General features: G+C 49.4%; 1 protein-coding gene across 3 annotated transcripts in view; it reads right to left on the bottom strand.

Annotated features, from left to right (window-relative positions):
* The window catches only part of EFNA2 (ephrin A2), a 160,022-nt gene that overhangs the window by 39,248 nt on the left and 100,452 nt on the right, over positions 1-20,322 (bottom strand). The window lies entirely within an intron of this gene.

Raw genomic sequence — 20,322 nt, 5'->3', positions numbered from 1 at the left:
TGGCACTGGTTAAGGGATTCGGGTGGCACTGCGGTCTAAACCATGGAGCCTCTTGGGCTTGCTGATCAGAAGGTCGGTGGTTTGAATCCCCGCGACGGGATTTCCTTCAGAATGGATAGGTTTGATCTTCTTGCAGTCCATGCACTCTCAAGAGTCTCCTCCAGCACCATAATTCAAAAGCGTCCAATCTTCGGCGATCAGCCTTCTTTATGGTCCAGCTCTCACTTCCATACATCACTACTGGGAAAACCATAGCTTTAACTATACGGACCTTTGTTGGCAAGGTGATGTCTCTGCTTTTTCAGATGCTGTCTAGGTTTGTCATTGCTTTTAAGTGCAGCTAAACCCTGCCCCCGAGCCAGGCACGGCCTCCCAAAACGCCCCCTTGCCGATGCGGGAGCCAGCTCCCGTTCACGACTCCTCCCCCTCAGGAAGGAGGAGAGGCTTAGTGAGTGGGGAGAGTATGTGGCAGAGAGCAGTCCAGAATCAGAGGCTGGAGAAGAGGAAGGCCAAAAGGCAGAGATGAGTCCTGTTGGTGAAGAGGCATGGGGGTCTCCCTCTCCTACTGCGACCAGCTCCCCTCCCCCCTCCTCCCAGAACCAGGAGAGGCCTGAAAAGGGCAGAGGAGAGGTTGTCTTCATCCAGGCACAGTCTCCGATAGCTCACGAAAAAGCCCAGAAAAGTGGGGACTTAGCAGTGGACGTGCAAGGTAACAAAGGCATTCTGGGAAATGATATATAACGAGTTGGGGGGGGGAGTTTGAAATAACATTTGTGGGGGGAAAGAGAGACTTTTTTTGCTAGGCATTTTAGGTACAGAGATCCTGAAAGAGCAGAAAAGACTATTCATGCATGCGACGACAGCGGCAAGAATACTACTGGCCCAGAGATAGGGAGAAGACAAAGTTCCAACCAGAGAAGAATGGCCGGTGAAGGTGGTGGACTATGCCGAAATGGCGAAACTGACCAGGAGAATCAGAGACCAGGACGAGAAGAACTTTGGAAAAAAATGGGAGAAATTTATAGTTTATTTAAGAGAACATTGTAAACAGCTAAAAACTTTGGCAGGATTAGAGTAATACTTGTAAAAGACAAAATATAATGGAAAAGTTAATAATAGATATAACAAATTGCGGGGGGGGGGGGGGGAAGGGTGGAGAAAAAGGGATTGACAATAAAAACCAGAGAAGGGGGGGGAGTCAAGGGATTCTGAGAAACCTGAATGTGAAGGTGATTGTCTTGGCAACTGATTTGTATGCAAGACCTACTTAGGATGAACTGCTGCGCCCATTAGGCCTCACTCTCTGCCAAGTCTGCACAAATCCTGTTCTTGCTAATACAGTGGTACCTTGGTTCTCAAACTTAATCTGTTCCGGAAATCCGTTCCAAAACCAAAGCGTTCCAAAACCAAGGCGGGCTTTCCCACAGAAAGCAAGGGGAAATGGATTAATCTGTTCCAGACTTTTAAAAACAACCCCTAAAAAACAGCAATTTAACATGAATTTTACCATCGAACGAGACCATTGATCCATAAAATGAAAGCAATAAACAATGTACTGCAGTCACACAATCAATCCATCAGTAGCTGGACTGGGTTCTTCCACACAGTCACAAAAACAAAACAAAAAGTGCCACAAAAGCGCAAAATAAATAGCAAAAAAACAGACAGACTTCAGTGTAACACTCAAATCGGAAGCGTAACACTCAAAACGGAGCACATTTGGATTCCGAAAAAAGTTCGCAAACCGGAACACTTACTTCCGGGTTTTAAATCTTTGCTACCACAATGCTTTGGGGCTCTGTTTATGTCTCGTCTTTCGTCCAAGCAGCACATAGAGAGTTACATAATTCCCCATCCACAGATTTTATCCTCGCAACTATTTATTTATTTCATTTTATTACATTTATATCCTTCTGTTCCTCCCAGGAGGTCAACATGGCAACCTGGTTCTCCCAACAACAACCCTGTGAGGTAGGTTATGCTGAGCTTCATGGCTGCACCCTGACCATTATTAGAGCCCAACAACGTACAGAGAGGTACAGGTTCCCTGTCCCGGGTTAGTGCCAGTGCCGGATTTACGTATAAGCTAAAAAAGCTGTCGCTTAGGGCCCCGCTCTTTTGGGGCCCCCAAAAATCTTTTAAGGGAAAACAACAACTGGATGTACATTTCCAAAATATAAGATAAAAAACAAATAAAATAAAACCTACATACATCAACAGTGTTTTGTGTTATGTAGGCTCCTATGATGTAAGTCATGGGCCCCGCCTGCTAGCCTGCTCCCTAAAATATCACTGCTTTGCTCCTCTCTATATATAGGGTGCCTACATTCTGCGTGTGCAAATGGCTTGAGGTCTATAAATTACCATATAGCATATATTCAACACAAAAAACAGCGACCATTTGTTGCTGACAAAGGACAGCTGGACATCTAAAGGTCCCTATCACCTTTAGTGAGGGACCCAGGTGGCGCTGTGAGTTAAACCACAGAGTCTAGGGCTTGCTGATCAGAAGGTCGGCGGTTCGAATTCCTGCGACAGGGTGAGCTCCCGTTGCTCGGTCCCAGCTCCTGCCAACCTAGCAGTTCGAAAGCACCTCAAAGTGCAAGCAGATAAATAGGGACCGCTCCGGCGGGAAGGTAAACGGCGTTTCCATGCGCTGCTCTGGTTTGCCAGAAGCGGCTTTGTCATGCTGGCCACATGACCCGGAAGCTGTCTGCGGACAAATGCCGGCTCCCTCGGCCTATAGAGCGAGATGAGCGCCGCAACCCCAGAGTTTATCACCTTTAGTAGCTTAGGGCCTCATCAAACCTAAATCCGGCCCTGGTTAGTGCCAATGGCCTTCTCCACATCTGGTGGCAGGGAGTTCCGCAGCTAAATGTCTGTTGCATCGAAATTTGTTTCATTTTGCCAGTCCTGGAAAACACATCCTACGGTGAGTGCTTGGACGAGCCAGGTATCCTTAGCCCAGAGAAGAGAAAAGGAGGAGAAGAGGAGGTGTTTCCAATGGTCTTCAAATATCAGAAGACAGAGGAGACTCGCTCTTCATTGCTCCGAAGGGCACAACTACAGCAGATTCTGGCTAAAAAATTAGAAGGCACTTGGACAGAGGAACATAGACTCAGGAAGTGGGTTTTTTTTTTCTCTCGCTGGAGGTATTTTTAATTTATTTACTCATCTCATAACATTTATACACCCCTTGATTGTATTTTTTTTTTAAAAAAAAGCAACCAAAAATTTGCAGAGTGGGTTGCCAAAAAAAGAGAGAAAGATTTTAAAAAGTAACCAGTAAGTAAAATTAACGATAATTTTAGACTTTTGAAAAGTTGAATGAACAAGAAACAGATCAAAACTTGCACCAGCTGAGTGGGCTTGCGTAAACAAAAAAAGGTTTTTAGCAGGCGCCGCAAAGAGTACAGTGAAGGTCTCAATAGGCAGGGAGTTCCAAAGTTTAATAGCTGCCGCAATGGAAGATCCAGAAATGTGGAAGGCATAATGCGTGGCAGCTGTAAGTGGCCAGTTCCACAGCTGACCAAAGCAGACTGAGGGGGCGTGAGGGGGGGGGAGCCGGTATTGGAGGCAAACCGGGCAGCCTGCCTGTCAGGGACGCTGTAGCTCCATCCTGCATCATACTGCGGGGGGGGGGGTTGGCAAGATGAGCTCCAAGGCCCCCCTCTTCCAGCTCCGACCCTATGCTCTTGGTCAGGGGTCAGCAAACTTTTTCAGCAGGGGGCCGGTCCACCGTCCCTCAGACCTTGTGGGGGGGGGCAGACTATATTTTGAAAAGAAGAAGAAGAAGAAAAACGAACGAATTCCTTTGCCCCACAAATAACCCAGAGATGCATTTTAAATACATTCTACTCATGTAAAAACATGCTGATTCCCGGACCAGATTGAGATGGCGATTGGGCCGGATCTGGCCCCCGGGCCTTAGTTTGCCTACCCATGCTCTTGGTCTGGCGCAAACCCTCATGCTTTGGGGTGAAAAGGGCCCTTGCAGGCGCGACTTTTTGGCATGCGTGGAATCTGCTGGTTGGCTCAGTCCTCGAAAACAATTAGAGTCTCCTTCCGTTGCTGGAGTCCGACCCGCAGAGAGATTACAACCCTGGTGATTCTTTGCTTGTTGATGGTGTGTGTGTGTGTGTGTGTATATATACACATTTTCACGAGTGTTTAGCCTGAGCTGTTGAGGCTATGGTAATTACACCTTCACTGTTGGAAAGAGCTAGAAATAATTACCTCGCAGTTTCCTGGGGTGCTGGAAGGCTTGCATAGCAATTGATGTTGCTCCTGGGCTGGGCTGGAGCGAGGCAGAATGACTTGGACGTGTCCTTATCCTCTCAGTGATGGTGTGGGGAAAGGGGGGGGTGAGGAAGAGCCAACAGATCTGCGATAATGCTGGCATGCAAAGCAGCCCCAGCAACAACGGAAATCTGACCTGATTGCAAAGCCAGATCGCTGCTCCACCTGGCTTGGTGTTGGCTGCACAGGCTGGCAGCAGCCAAACTAGGTCCCGGTCCTTATGATACATGAATGAAGGACGGGTGTAAAAGGAAGCTTCCTTGGGCAGAGTTTTCTGAAGGGCAGGTGCTCTAAGCGCTGAGCTATGGCTCTACTGTTAAGGCATTATATTGCAGCAGATCCTTCAAAGGTAGCCCCATGTAGAGCGCATGGCAGTAGTCCAAGCGGGAGATAACCACCACTCTGGTGAGACAGTCTGCGGGCAGGGAGGGTCTCATCCTGCGTACCAGATGGAGCTGGTAGACAGCTGCCCCGGACACAGAACTGACTTGCGCCTCCGTGGACAGCTGTGAGTCCAAAATAAGCCCCAGGCTGCAAACCTGCTCCTTCAGGGGCACAGTAACCCCATTCAGGACCAGGGAGTCCTCCACACCTGCCCGCCTCCTGTCCCCCCAAAACAGTACTTCTGTCTTGTCAAGATTCAACCTCAATCTGTTAGCCACCATACATCCTCCAACCACCTCCAGACACTCACACAGGACCTTCACCGCTTCCACTGGTTCTGATTTGAAAGAGAGGTAGAGCTGGGTATCATCCGCATACTGATGAACATCCAGCCCAAACCCCCTGATGATTTCTCCCAGTGGCTTCATATACTGGTAGATGTTAAAAAGCATGGGGGAGAGGACGGAGCCCTGAGGCACCCCACAAGTGACAGCCCAGGGGTCTGAACATTCATCCCCCAACACCACTTTCGGGACACAGCCCCAGAGAAAGGAGCGGAACCACTGTATAACAGTGCCCCCAGCTCCCAGCCCCTCTAGATGGTCCAGAAGGATGTTATGGTCAATGGTATCAAAAGCCGCTGAGAGATCCAGCAGGACCAGGAAACAGCTTTCACCCTTGTCCCTAGCCCGCCAGAGACCAGCGCGACCAAGGCAGTTTCAGCCTCAGGATTCTAGTCCACAATGTTCTTTCTTTTAAAAGGGAAGCTGCTTTCTACTGAGCTGAGCCAACCCTCTCCGCTCCCACCACCACCACCAAAGAAGCTTTGCAGATCCAGATTCCAACAGATCCTTGCTTCCGTTGCATCCTGACACTTTCTGAAACAGCCTGGAATAACAGCATAAGAAGCATCTCGAGAGGCAGAATAATCAGTACTAGCCTTTCTGGGCAACAGGCAGGATTTGGCCCCGCCCCTTTTCAGGGTCGGCCCCGCCCACTTTGGGTTGGGCCACACCCACCACGATCAGGTGCCTTGGGAAGGTGGGACAAGGTTATCTGTCGCCAATGTACAAGAAGATATATATGGCTCCTCGTTTCTTGGGGGAAAGACTCACTGCATCACAGTGGGAGCTTATTCCGAGTAAAACATACACAGGATCTGCTGAGGATGCGACAAAAAAGAGCTGTGATTTCTTAAGCGAATCTTACTTCTTGGTTCAGCCACACTGGCAGCCCTGATCCATCCATATAGCGAGAGGAGAGGCTTTGGTTTAACTTTAGCTTTTGACGTACCGTACTTCCTGAACAAATTATGTACGCCGAAATGCAGCTATCATTCAAAATGCGGAATTCTTTAGCCCAGAAGTCTGTACAAAAATGCAAAAAAGGAAAAAAAAGATAGTGTAGAGATCTCCATTATTGTTCTCCAAATTAAAAGCGGGTGTGTTCCTCTTGATTTAATAGCCAGCCTTCTTTTAGAACGAGTCACTATCACAATAACTGTCCTCAGAGGACATTTTGTGCGTGAAGTCACCGATATGGGAGCAAATCTGAATTTCAAATGCAGTCGTACCTTGGTTTTCAAACAGCTCCATTCTTGAACGTTTTGGCTCCCAAACGCCACAAACCCATAAGTTGGGGTTCCGGTTTGCAAGTCTGACGGGGCTTCTGAGGCTTCTGATTGGCTGCAGGAGCTTCCTGCAGCCAATCAGAAGCCGCGCTTTGGTTTTCGAGTGTTTTGGAAGTCGAACGGATTCTGGAATGGATTTCGTTCGACTTCTGAGGTACGATTGTAATATCCCCCCCCCTGTATTTATTTTACGCTGCTTTCAGTGTGTGTTTGTTCGTATACTATAACTCGCTCCGGGTTCCCTTGGTAAGAAAAGCACCCAATAAATCTGAGAAATAAATACAGTAGCAATAAATAAATTTGGGACTTCATCTTGAGCAGCCTGGGGCTAACTGTGCAAGTGTGGAATCAGTGTTCGTTGTGATTGCATGACAGTGCTCTCCCTGTGTATGCATGGACACATATACACACAGAGAGAGAAAGGGTTCCCATGAGTTGGAAGGGTTCCCATGAGTCATATAGTCCAACCCCATGCAGTGCAGCAATCTCAACTTATTGAAGTAAATCAAACAAATCATATAGTACAAAAAAGCAGCAGGGTATATCCAGGAGAGACTTAATATCAGGTTGGTAAAATACTGAAGACGATTAAAGGTAAAGGTAAAGGGACCCCTGACCGTTAGGTCCAGTCGCGACGACTCTGGGGTTGTGGCGCTCATCTCGCTTTACTGGCCGAGGGAGCCGGTGTACAGCGGGTCATGTGGCCAGCATGACTAAGCCGCTTCTGGCGAACCAGAGCAGCGCACTGAAACGCCGTTTACCTTCCCGCCGGAAAGGTACTTCCCTACTTGCACTTGACGTGCTTTCAAACTGCTAGGTGGGCAGGAGCTGGAACCGAGCAACGGGAGCTCACTCCGTCGTGGGGATTCAAACCACCGACCTTCTGATTGGCAAGCCCTAGGCTCTGTGGTTTAACCCACAGCGCCACCCATGTCCCTTACTGAAGATGATTAGGAAAGCCAAATTTCATGTTGGAGGAAGTCCTGTGTGTCTGTATAGGACAGGCATCCCCAAACTGCGGCCCTCCAGATGTTTTGGCCTACAACTCCCATGATCCCTAGCTAACAGGACCAGTGGTCAGAGATGATGGGAATTGTAGTCCAAAACATCTGGAGGGCCGAAGTTTGGGGATGCCTGGTATATGTTGTATGTATGATAAAATCCCACAACACAACAGAGAGCTTTTCAGCATCCTCCTAGCCCTGGGCAACACCTAATTCGTGGATGATTGTTTCAGCTCATGCTCAACTCCACATATTTTTAAACCCAAGCAAAATGCCCTGCAAGGTTTTCCATTTGGGGGCAACCGTGGCTCCGGCAGTGACCCGTGTTTGTGTCAAGCATTCCTGAGAGCTGAACTACTGGTACTAAATCGTGGATTTAGTAGGAAAAGGTGCGGTGAAGTTGGAAGGGAAAGTTTTGAGTGTTTTGCTTGTTTTGTGCCTTTTTACTTTTAGTGCCTTTTTACTAACTCCCAGGTTTGTGGTGTTCGGGAGCCAAAGCATTTGACTTGCAAGGTGTTTGGGTTCCGAGCTATGACTGTATTTCTAAAAAGCAGGACATCCCCACCCACTGAAGAAGGCTACAAATAATTTAAAGACAAAAGAAAGCTTTTTGCTTGCTGCCAAAAACTATGTAATGATGAGGCCAGGTGAGCCTCTTTGGGGAGAGGATTCTGCAAGCAGGGAGCCACCATGGAAAAGGCCCTGCTCTCATGCTGCCACCCTCCGGTCTTCTCGAGGAGGCACACGAAGAAGGGCCTCAGATGAGGATCGCAGGGTCCAGGTCTGTTCCTACGGGGAGAAGCGGCCCTTGAGGTGTTGGTAGCCAGATGCTCAAACCGTCTTGCTGTCCGGTGAGTGACCTGGCCGCTGAATTCTGCACCGGCTGAAGTTTCTGAACCGTCGCCAGAGGCCATCCCTGTCCAGATAGGGGCATAGCTGGGCCACCAGCTGAAGATGATGGAAGGCACTTGAGCCTCAAGCGACAGCAGGGCTCGATGTACCTGCTCTTTCCAAGGCAGACCCACATTTAATGCATTGCAGTAATCTAGTCCGAAAGTTGTAGCCGGACCAATGTGGGGAAGCACAGAGACACACCCCTGTTTCCAAAACCCCCAGCACCCCCAGACTGCTGCTGCCTTAATGCACAAGCTCTGACTCACCGGTTCAGTTGGCCCCCTGGCCCCCACCTCGAACTCGCCTCCTCCCTCCGAGTACATTAATTGTTATTAAAAATTAAAGGCTTCTTGTCTCTTTGGGGAGTTGAGAGATCTCTTTTGGCAGCGAAGGTCAGGTCCGTTCCATATGCCCACACCTCCCGCCGCAAGCATCTAAAAGGAAAACGCACACATAGAGAAAACCGCACTCCCTTTAGCGAGGGCAGGTGGTGAGCGCCGAGGGGCTCAGATCCAGAGCGGGGGCTATTAAGGCGAAGGAGGGAGGCCTCGCCAGGCTCGGGTTTGCTGAAGCACAGCAGACCTTTAAAAGCAACAGCCCAAGGAGCCGTTTTCCGGTGCCCTCCTCCAAAAATAAAGGCCACCCCCTCCCCACCATGCCCAGCAGCCACTGACTGTTGACAGACAGTTGGGAAAGGCCAATGGGAAAGGAGATGGGACAGATCTTGGAGGAGCTCATAGAATCACAGAAAAGTTGGGAGGGACCCTGAGTGTCGTCGTCGTCATCATCATCATCATCCTTTATACCCTGCCCATCTGGCTGGGTTTCCCCAGCCACTCTGGGCGGCTCCCAACAGAATATTAAAAACACAATAGAATGTCAAACATTAAAAGCTTCCCTAAACAGGGCTGCCTTCAGGTGTCTTCCAAAAGTCAGATGGTTGTTTATCTCATTGGCATCTGATAGAAGGGCGTTCCATAGGGCTGGTGCCACCACCGAGAAGGCCCTCTGCCTGGTTCCCTGCAACCTCACTTCTCGCAGGGAGGGAACCGCCAGAAGTCCCTCAGAGCTGGACCTCAGTGTCCAGGCTGGACGATGGGGGTGGAGACGCTCCTTCAAGTATCCTGGGCAGAGGCCATTTAGGGCTTTCAAGGTCAGCACCAACACTTTGAATTGTGCTCAGAGATGTACTGGTCCAACCCCCCACAGTGCACTGCTGTCTGGAACCCTGAAGGCTGCAAGGGAAAGACCGTGACAGGCGGGACCAGGCAAACGCTTCGTCATGCCAATCAAAATCCTAGGGGGTTGGACTGGATGACCTTTGGGTTCCCTCCCGACGCTGCAATTCTATGATTCTGTGCTCCGCTTAGGTGGCAGGAGCTCCCACGTCCAATCCCCAAGGGCATCTCTGTCTGAAAAACCCTCGAGAGCAGCTGCCTGCCGGTGTCGGCAACACTGAGCGAGACACAGCGGTGGTTTGACTCAGCCTGGCTTGAAATGCGAAGCGAAGCTCGGAAAGAGTCCCCCTCCCAAGGCACTTATTGCGCTCTCCCGCCCCCAACGAGTTATGCTTTCAGCTGCTCCAGACGTCAGCTGCCCCTTTGGGAGCCAACCGAGAGAAAAGAATGAAGAGCGACGGTCAAATTGCAAGGCGGGAGAAAGAGGAGGGAGAGTTTCCAAACGGAGGAAAAGGTAAATGGGCATGCGAAGGCGGCAGTGCCCATCTCTTTGCTTCTGGGCTTGGCAGAGGCAAAGGCGATCAACGGCTGTTAAAGCCTGTTAAATGGCTCGAAATCTATGTTACTGAAATGAACAAGGAAGGCGGGGGGGGGGACCGACAATCTCTTCCCCCCCTTCCCCGTCTCTCTCTCTCTCTCTCTTTTTTGGTGCAAAGTGCTCTCTAATCACAGGTTGTTGCCAAGGTTTTTATTTTTGTATCTATATTTCTCCCCCCACAACCGCCTTCCCACGATGAGGACGCTCTCCACGGCCCAGTTAGGAAAACCCTTTTCAGTCCCTTTCGGTCAACCACAAGAGCCACTCTGTCAAGAATGGGCGCAGAGGCTTTTTAGGGGTGGTCTCTCCCCTCGATGGATGTAGACCAGGGGTCAGCAAACCTTTTCAGCAGGGGGCCGTGCCACTGTCCTCAGACCTTATGGGGGGTGGACTTTTTGGGGGGTGGATGAACAAATTCCTATGCCCCACAAATAACCCAGAGATGCCTTTTAAATAAAAGCACATTCTACTCATGTAAAAACACACTGATTCCCGGATCATCCGCGGGCCGGATTTAGAAGGTGATTGAGCCAGATCCAGCCCCAGGGCCTTAGTTTGCCTACCCATGAGGTAGACCAAACCCCAAACCGCAAGCTCCGCACTCCTGGCTGCATACCGTAAGGTCACGAATATAAGCCGCACTGCGACCTGCTGCATGCAGAAAAGATGCTTGGCCCCCTGAGTTACAGTCCTGATGGCTGTGGATGTTCCTGGTTTTTTAACCTGCGAAAACAACAGCAGTGGCCCTTATCTGGTAGTTAATCTGCCAAGCACCCTCTTGCACCCTTCTGAAATGTCTTAAGAACAGAAGGAGGGCATGCTGGCTCCAGGCCCAGCTAGACCAGCATCCTCTTCTCACCAGAAGTTGCCAAGCAAAATCTGCAAGTGGGATTCACGCGCAAAATCTCTCTCCCCTCGTGCGGTTTCCAGCGACCGCCGCCTAGAAGGCTAGTAGCCCTCGACAACCCTCTCCTCTTCTGTGAATTTGCCTAACCCTCTTTTAAAGTCGTCCAGGGCCAGGTTGGCGGCCGCCACTGCCTCCTGCAGCAGGGAGTTCCATAGTTCAGCCTTGTGTCTTTTAACATTCAGCTTCATCGCATGAGCAAGAGTTCTTGCGTCATGAGAGACAGGAGGAAAACGCCTCTCTTTCGACGGCCTCCATGCCGCGAAACATTTTATAAACGTCTACCGTGTCTCCTCCGAATCTCCTTTCCTCTAAACTTGCCACGGCTGTTGGGTCTGAGCGGCTGTGTCGCCCAATGCGGAAGCCATGCCGCGACTCTCAAACCCAGGTGCCTGCTGCTGGATGCAAACGGCGTGTCCTGGTTGTTAATAAATAATGCCCAGCCCCCTGCCTTCCCCACCCCAGAGAATCGCAGAGTGCTTTCTAAATATTGATCGCTTAAATTACACCATCAATCCCGTCAGCACCCCTTCCACCTGCTCCGCTGCGATGGGCAGCTGAGGTCATCTCTGTCTGGCACAGGAGGGCACAGAGCCAAAAGAAACCGCTGGCCCTCGCTTGCTGCTTTGCGAGCTAACTTCAGACCGCTTGGATACGTGCTGAGGTGCCATCCAGCTCATATTTAATGTATAGGAAGGATCGGTCGTACCTTGGAGCTGAACTACGTGGCAGCTCAGGTTTGGCAGAGGGCATGCCATGGGAACTTTTGAACGCTGATTGCTTGACAGCATGCGAAGTCATTCCAGGCAATCTGAGCTGCCACGTAGCTCAGACGTACCTCGGAAGTCGAGCTGAATCCGTTCTGGAAGTCCGTTCAACTTCCGAGACATTCGGAAACCAAGCCGTGGCTTCCGATTGGTTTCCGATTGCGCAGGTGTGCCGAAAACAATAGCGGAAGCCGCACCGGACATTCGGCTTCCAAAAAATGTAGCTCTGGTATATGGGTATATGGGAAACAGATCTGAGTAGATCTCAGATCTGAGCTATTTAGCAGCTCAAGGTTTATAATTTCACAAACTTTTTAACTTTTTCCTGAACTTTCCTCAAAGGGGAGTTGTTCCACCCCCTTGATCATCTGGGTTCTTCTTTTTTGAACCGTTCCCAACTCTACAGTAAAGGTAAAGGACCCCTGGATGGTTAAGTCAAATCAAAGGTGACTTTGGAGTCACGGCGCTCATCTCACTTTCAGGCCGAAGGAGCCGGCATTTGTCCCCAGACTGCTTTCCGGGTCATATGGCCAGCAGGACTAAACTGCTTCTGGCACAATGGGACACCGTGACGGAAACTAGAACGCACGGAAATGCCATTTACCTTCCCGCCACAGTGGTACCTATTTATCTATTTGCACTGGCGTGCTTTTCCAACTGCTAGATTGGCAGGAGCTGGGACAGAGCAACAGGAGCTCACTCCGTCGTGGGAATCCAAACCGCTGACCTTCCGATCGGCAAGCCCAAGAGGCTCAGTGGTTTAGACCACAGTGCCACCCGCATCCCAACTCTACAGTATCCTTTTGGAGGTGAGGTGTCCAGAACGGTACGCAGTGTTCCAAATCCAGCAGCATACAATATTAGATCTACCCAACATGTGTTTGGGGGTGGCTGGCAGGGGGGGTATGTGGGCGCCTCGCCTTCCGCCCCCCACAAACCCCGCTAAACACAACCTCTGGCATCTCCTCCTTTATCTGACAGCTCCCTGATCAAATCAAGGCCAGGCATTAACTTCCCTACAGGGACAGCTTTGTGAGCGCATTCCAGCTTCCCAAATTCGAGCGCTCAGATATCCTCTCCTGCACACGTAAAACAAGTATTCTTAAGAACATTTCCCGTTGCAGCGGGTATCTCTCAGGATTCCTCGTTCAAAACCTACTCTCCAAATTCTTCTTCTTCTTCTTGGGTTGTTGTTGTTGTTTTAAAAAAATACCCTGAGAAAATAAATATATCCCATCTCCAATCCAAATTGTTTGAAATGTCTTCTGAAATGGCCCTCAGTTTGCAGAGGCTGCTTGATTTAATTCTGCCATGGTTCGAGGAACAGCTCACGCTTTGCCATAATAATGGCGTCTGCGCTGGGCTGCCTTCCTCATAACCGACGACCTTCGGGGAGAGCAGGGGAACTTTTGCGATGAACCCCAAAAGGTGAGTCTTGTACTGTACCTTGCAACCTCTGGATTGAGGCTGATTTGTAAGAATGTCACCCTCTTACGATGCTCTCAAGCTAATTCCCTTAATACAAGATGAGCAACTTGTTCAATTGGCAGTTGATTATTGGCAGTACCAATACCCCGCAAACTCATCCAAGTTGCTTGGGAAGAGGAATTGATTGTTAAAACACTCTGGGAACCATAGCTCTGGGAGGGGAATAGAGGGGGTCTGCTAACAACCCTCAACACCCTTCGCAAACGTCAGCTCCCACAGACTTTTAACATGAAAAAGCAAATGAGCTTATGAAATCTGGGTTTGAGGATTGAAGAAAATATTGGTTTATAGAAAGTAGAAATGTTGGTGCCCCAGAACCAGAAGAGGCATGAAAGCAGAGGAGAGGTTGGCTGAATGAAGGCACAGTCTCCGATTGCTTGGGGGAAACCCCAGAGAAGAGGGGACTCAGATGGCTGTGGGGTGGCAGGGACTTTCATTCTTGGCAACTGATCTGTGGGGCAAGACCTACAATTGAAATTCTATGAAGATCGTGTTCTTGTTAATAAAGCGTTAACTCTGACTTGCATGGTGTGATTTACTCTGGCTTGATCCTGCCCACTGGCTACAAGGAATCTTCCTGTTTTTCTTTAAAACCACCCCAATATTCTGAATCATGAGGACTGGGACCGTACTTTATTTTTAGGAGAAAGCTCATAGCTTCCCAGGCTCCTACGCAATATGTTCAGATGGGGGTGCTTCCCATTCCCCGCTCACAACCTCCACATTAACACATACTTCTTGGCTGTTGCACCAGGAGGAGAAGGAACTGCAATCCTGAAAACTTTCACAGACTTGCAACACCTGTCTTGCGGACGCCAGGCACTACCGCATCACCAAATATCGCTGGGGGGGGGGGAGGAGACCCAGAAGGAAGCCCACTTTCAAAAAATGGGAAGGCACTGATTGATTGCAGTGGGGCAAATGTAGGTAGAATGGCAGTCATTTAAATAGAAATGGTCTGCAAACCAGCCATAGGCTGCTGTCTGGCCGGCTGCTCCTTGGAGAGAGGATAGTCCATTGCAAAATAGGCCACTACACACCCCAAATGACCATCGCATCAGTTGGCCCTGAAACAGCTCCGTTGTGCGCAGAGCCGGTTTTAGGTTTGATGAGGCCCTAAGCTACTGAAGGGGAATGGGGCCCTTTATATGTCCAGCTGTCCTTGGTCATCAACAAATTGTCGCTGGTTTTTGTGTTGAATATATGCTATATGGTAATTTATGGACCTAATAGGGATCTCAAGCCATTTGCACATGCAGCCATGCAACCAGTCCATGCAGAATGTAGGCACCCTATATATAGAAAGGAGCAAACCAGTGATATCTTAGGGAGCAGGCTAGCAGACGGGGCCCATGACATACATGACAACAGAAAACACTGTTGCTGTATGTAGGTTTTTATTTTATTTGTTTTTTCTCTCATATTTTGGAAACGTACATCCAGTTTTTTCCCTTTAAATTTTTTTTGGGCCCCCAAGACAGTGGGGCCCTGAGCTATAGCTTGTTTAGCTTATACGTAAACTGGCACTGCCTTGGCTGTGGAAATGTTTGCAGAGGATCCAGAACGATGCACTTAGAAATTAAAGACAAAATACACCTTTTCCTCGTTCTAGAAATCTAACTTCCAGGAAGCCGGGGGCGAAACCTGAACCCTTGACTCTTGCAACGCTCCAGGAACAAAATCTTAACACCCTGAAAGAAAAGGCAAAAATGCAGACTCATGAGCGGAGTGACCCCCCCCCCCCAGGACTGGTGTGCCGATGGAACCAATCCCCATAAGGCCAGGTTTCGGAAGCCAAATGTTTTGCTGATGCTAAGACCATCCTCTCCATTAATCCCCCAGCCCGGTCAGCTGCCGGCAGCTGGCAGAAAGGACTTCACACAGAGTGCATTTTTAAGCTCATTTTCCAATCACTTTCTCCTTTTCTCCCCTGCCCTCCCTGGACAGCAAGCTGGCTGTTGCGGGGAAAGCTGGATCCCTATTCCTGTGTAAAGCTAAACTCGATTGTCTGGGTGTGATGTTAATATGTGCTGTGTCTGTGTGTGTGTGTGTGTGTGTGTGTGTAAGCCCCAGCAACTGGCAAAAGTCCATATTGTGTTCAGCACGGCCTGCAAAATAAATCTTTCAATTAGCCGTATATTGACTTGGAGCGTCATTTTGGAACGGATTTCTCCCCTAAGTTGGAAAGTGCTTTGCAATCTCATTTAGGTTTCCTCTTTCTTTCCTCCCTCTCCTTTTAAAATAAAAAAATAAGAAAGGGTTTAGGTCTTTTTATTTATTGAAATGAGTCCTGTTTTAACAGTTCCACAAAGTGAAATATGAGAAGCGTGGATAAAGATGATCCCTAAATTCGCATAAATATTCAAAGAGGGGGAAATATGTACCCAGCCATTAGAATAGCACAGATTTGGCCAGTCTTTTGTTAAGACCATTTCGGATGCCTCATTTCTGGGGCAGGTTTGGGGTTGGAACCAGAATCCTGAATGCAGATGGTTGGTGGTTAAAATGGATTAAAAGTAATCCTCCTTTCCACCTTCCTGTTCCTTGTTTGAAATTGAGGTGGGGAAGATTTTTCACACTGAGGGGAACATGGTACAGTGGTACCTTGGTTCTCAAACGCCTTGGTACTCAAACAACTTGGTTCCCAAACGCTGAAAACCCGGAAGTAAGAGTTGCAGTTTCCTAATGTTTTTCAGAAGCCGTACGTCTGTCTGGTATTGCTTCCGGGACTGCAACTGATTGATGGATTGTGTGACTGCGGAAATGGATAAAAGCCCTCCATCCAAACAATGACTATCATCAGTGCAGGTAAGGGGAAAAAAAGAATTTTAATTTTTATCATCTACTTATTTATTTTATAGGACAGTACATTGATTGTTGCTTTCATTTTATGGATCAATGGTCTCATTAGATAGTAAAATTCATGTTCAATTGGTTGTTTTTAAACGTCTGGAACAGATTGATCTGTTTTGCGTGGGTCTTGGTTTTGGAATGCTTTGGTTTTGGAACAGACTTCCGGAACGGATTAAGTTTGAGAACCAAGGTACCACTGTCTATAACTCAGCCCAGCAGATGTTCTGAACTACAACTCCCACCAACCCCAGCCTCACACAGCTAGGCTTTCAGGGGCTGATGAGAGCTGTGCTCCCAAACTTCTGGGTGCTGGACCGCATTGCAAGGAGGTTGGCGTGATTCTGGAAAGTGTTTTGCTCGTCCGTTCCCTAGAGCAGTGTTTCCCAGCCTTGCGTCTCCAGCTGCTTTCAGACTAGAATTCCCATCATCCCTGACCTCTGGTCTTCCTAGCTAGGGGTGATGGGAGTCATAGCCCCAAAACAGCTGGAGACCAAAAGGTTGGGAAACACCAAAATGTAGCTTTGGAGAGACTTTGGGGAGGGGCGTAGCAGGGGCAAACCTCATTTATTTGGGCACCTCTGATGATTTTGCAATTTGCACACATCTCTTGCCCCTTGCCCCCCCAAGATGCATCAGATGGCAGGAAAGGGGTGGCATCCCTCAAGGAGCTGCCGATTCTTACGGCATCCACGAAGCCGATGAGCGATCCTCGTAGGAAAACTGCCTGAATGAGTGGAGGGTGGGATATGAAGAAGGGGGGGATGTGTGTGCACTGGGGTGGGGGTGGGGGCGAGAGAAGTGGCATCATTATTATTCCCCCGGCTTGCAGAGGTTCCTTACGTTTCTCTGCGGCGGCCGTAAGTGCTTCCGAATCCCCTGCTGAAATGCTATTTTCCGACTGCTGGCGGGAATGGGCTGGAGAGAATTAGGCCTACAGCTTGAAGTGAATGGAACCACCGAGGTGGTGGGGGGGGGAGAGAGAGAGAGATCAGGACGGAGAGGGTGGAAGGGGGAAATTGTTCTTCTATTTCCCAGAGAGAGGAAGCCCCCCCTTTTAAACTTGTCCACAATTTATTTATTTATATATTTATCCCGCTGGTATCCAATGTTTTCCTCTCTCCCAGGTGGTCCTCCTCGTTTCTTGCCAACGACAACCCTGCGAGGTGGGTTAGGCTGAAAGGCAGCAACTGGCCCCCAGTGAGCTTCAGGCCCAAGTGGGAGGATTTGAACCCTGGTCTCTCCTGGGCAATGGCAAAGTTAAGCAGCTCCTGGGTGAAAGCTGAATGTGAAGGAAGAACAAGAAGCAGTAGCAGTTCTACAAAGTTTGTGATGTTTTGGGCAGGCAGGGGGCGCCATTTCCCGCCCTCTGTGCCTCCATTTCCACTGGTTCAGAGAGTCAGTGTGGTAAAATGTGATGTGTGAGCCCTGAGGCAGGAAGAGTGTAAGAGGAAGTCACTGGCTATGAGGCAGGAAGTCCCTATCGGCAGAACAGGAAGTCACCAGCTGTGAGACAGGAAGTCCCCCACAGCATAAGAGGAAGTCACTAGCGATGAGGCAGGAAGTCCCTATCTGCAGAACAGGAAGTCCCCCACAGCGTAAGAGGAAGTAACTAGTGATGAGGCAGGAAGTCCCTATCTGCAGAACAGGAAGTCACCAGCTGTGAGATAGGAAGTCCGCAGTGTAAGAGGAACTCACTAGCGATGAGGCAGGAAGTCCCTATCTGCAGAACAGGAAGTCACCAGCTGTAAGGCAGGAAGTCCCCCACAGCATAAGAGGAAGTCACTAGCGATGAGGCAGGAAGTCCCTATCTGTGGAACAGGAAGTCACTGCCTGTGGTCCCAAAAGTCCCCAATGGCATAACAAAGTCAACAGCACTCTGTGAGAGGAAGTCCGCACTGATACTCCCAGCTCTGCATTGTTGCAAACGGTTGTGTTCTCTGTTGTAATAGGAATTTATACAGTGGTGCCTCGCTAGACGAATGCCCTGCAAGACGAATTTTTCGCTTAACGAAAGGATTTTTCGAGCAGAGGTTGCCTCGCTAGACGAATTCATTTTACGAAAAATTTGTCTAGCGAATCGCGGTTTCCCATAGGAATGCATTGAAATTCAATTAATGCGTTCCTATGGGCAAAATAAAAATAAAAATTCAATGCATTCCTATGGGATTCACTAGACAAATTTTTCGTTATAAGAATTGAACCGTGGAACGAATTAAATTCGTCTAGCGAGGCACCACTGTACTCCCAAAAGAGGGGCCTCAGCCTCTTAAGGAGGACTGCACCCCTCCTTAAGAAGCACTTTGGTTTTAGGCTCCTTCGGTCAGGAGGGAAAAATAACAAAGACCACACCAGGATTGGAAAAAGCAAAGGTCTCACCGTCTCAGCTTGCATCATAATTCTGATTCCAACTCTGATCATGCCCCTTTCTTGTCTGGATGAGGGTAGAGAGCGGGTGTGTTGACACAAGCATGCCACAAAACGGTGAAATTTGCACTGGCAGCCATGCCCACTTTCTCCTCTGCCCGCCCCCCCCCCCAGCACTAGCATTCGCCGCCACCCCAAAGGAAATCCGACCCTTGGGTTATAAAACCCTCCTCACTCCTAATGTAGGCTATTTTTGAGTGCATGTTGCTTTGAACAGAGATGCATTTGTGGGAAATGCAGTAAAGGTTAAAAAAATGGTAAAGGAGGACCCCTGGACGGTTAAGTCCTGTCAAAGGCGATTATGGGGTTGTGGCGCTCATCTCGCTTTCAGGCTGGGGGAGCCGGCGTTTGTCCGCAGGGGGGAGGGAGGCGGGAGGGAGGCGGGTCATGTGGCCTCCCAGGGGGAGGGAGGCGGGTCATGTGGCCAGCAGGACTAAACCGCTTCTGGTACAAATGGGACACCGTGACGGAAACCAGGGCGCACGAAAACACTATTTACTTTCCTGTCACAGCTGTATCCTATTTATCTACTTGCACTTTGGCGTGCTTTCGAACTGCTAGGTTGGCAGGAGCTGGGACCAAGCAACGGGAGCTCACCCCGTCACAGGGATTCGAACCGCCGACCTTCTGATCAGCAAGCCCAAGAGGCTCAGTGGTTTAGACCACAGTGCCACCCACGTCCTGGAAAATGAGGCACAGGTGAATAAATGGACAGTGATATCTCAAAGAGTCATGGGTATCAACTGTCCGCAGAAGGCATGCAATGCTCCCCTCGCCCCCTGAAAGCAGTTTGCTCAAGCTTCCTGTGCCGGGCCATCCTCGTGGTTGACCAGTTTCCCTGTCAATCAGCTTGGCACCCTCTCCTTTTATTTGCACAATAGTCCCAGGGGGAGGGAGGCGGGCCAATCCAGCGGAACCAGGATTGGGGGGGGGACAGCTCCCCAGCAGGGAAACGATTCGGCGCCTGCAGTTCTTGCGCCGTAAGGAACTGCCTTTGGGGAAACACACATGCACTCACTCTTTCTCTCACACACACACACCCGTGGCCTAAATTATTTAATTTCTCCAAACTGCCGCACCTTTATAAATCATTAACGGCTCCTTTTGATCTGTGTTAATGAGGTTGCTTGATGGTGGGGCGAAAAACAATAACAACAACGGGTGATGGGAACGTGAGATGTCGAAGAGGCTAATAAAAGAATAAAACGCTGGATTGGGAAGAAGGGGGAAAGAGGTGGAAAGGAAGAGAGGATTTTGAGAGCGGAGGAATGCAGAGGGAGGCGAGTTCAGTTGCCAGCTGAAAGGTTTCAGGTGCCAGGGTTTGAGAAAGCTCTGCTGTGTGGTCTCCTGACCTGTCGCAGTAACCCACAGTCACACCGTACATTTAAAGCCCAAAGAGGCTGGATCATCTTAGTTGTTCTCCTCCACACATCTTCCAGCTTGTCAATCTGCTCCTTAAATTGTGGCACCCAGAATGTGGCCCTCGATGGGCAAATGTTCTGTGAGACAGAACATCAATTTCCCCCCAGGGATAGATGGGCATAGGGAAGCCATTGTTGCTGTTTACGCACTCCTGTCTTCCACTGCCTCCCGCAGTTTGGTCAGACTCATGTTGGTGGCTTCGAGAACACTGTCCAACCATCTCGTCCTCTGTCGTCCCCTTCTTCTTGTGCCCTCCATATTTCCCAACATCAGGGTCTTTTCCAAGGATTCTTCTCTTCTCATGAGGTGGCCAAAGTATTGGAGCCTCAGCTTCACGATCTGTCCTTCCAGTGAGCACTCAGGGCTGATTTCCTTCAGAATGGATAGGTTTGATCTTCTTGCAATCCATGGGACTCTCAAGAGTCTCCTCCAGCACCGTAATTCAAAAGCGTCCAATCTTCGGCGTTCAGCCTTCTT

This window comes from Zootoca vivipara, chromosome 6, assembly GCF_963506605.1.
Source record: "Zootoca vivipara chromosome 6, rZooViv1.1, whole genome shotgun sequence".
Taxonomy (NCBI): Eukaryota; Metazoa; Chordata; class Lepidosauria; order Squamata; family Lacertidae; genus Zootoca; species Zootoca vivipara.
The sequence above is the reverse complement of the archived record's forward strand: the minus strand, read 5'-3'. Positions and strand labels throughout refer to the sequence as shown.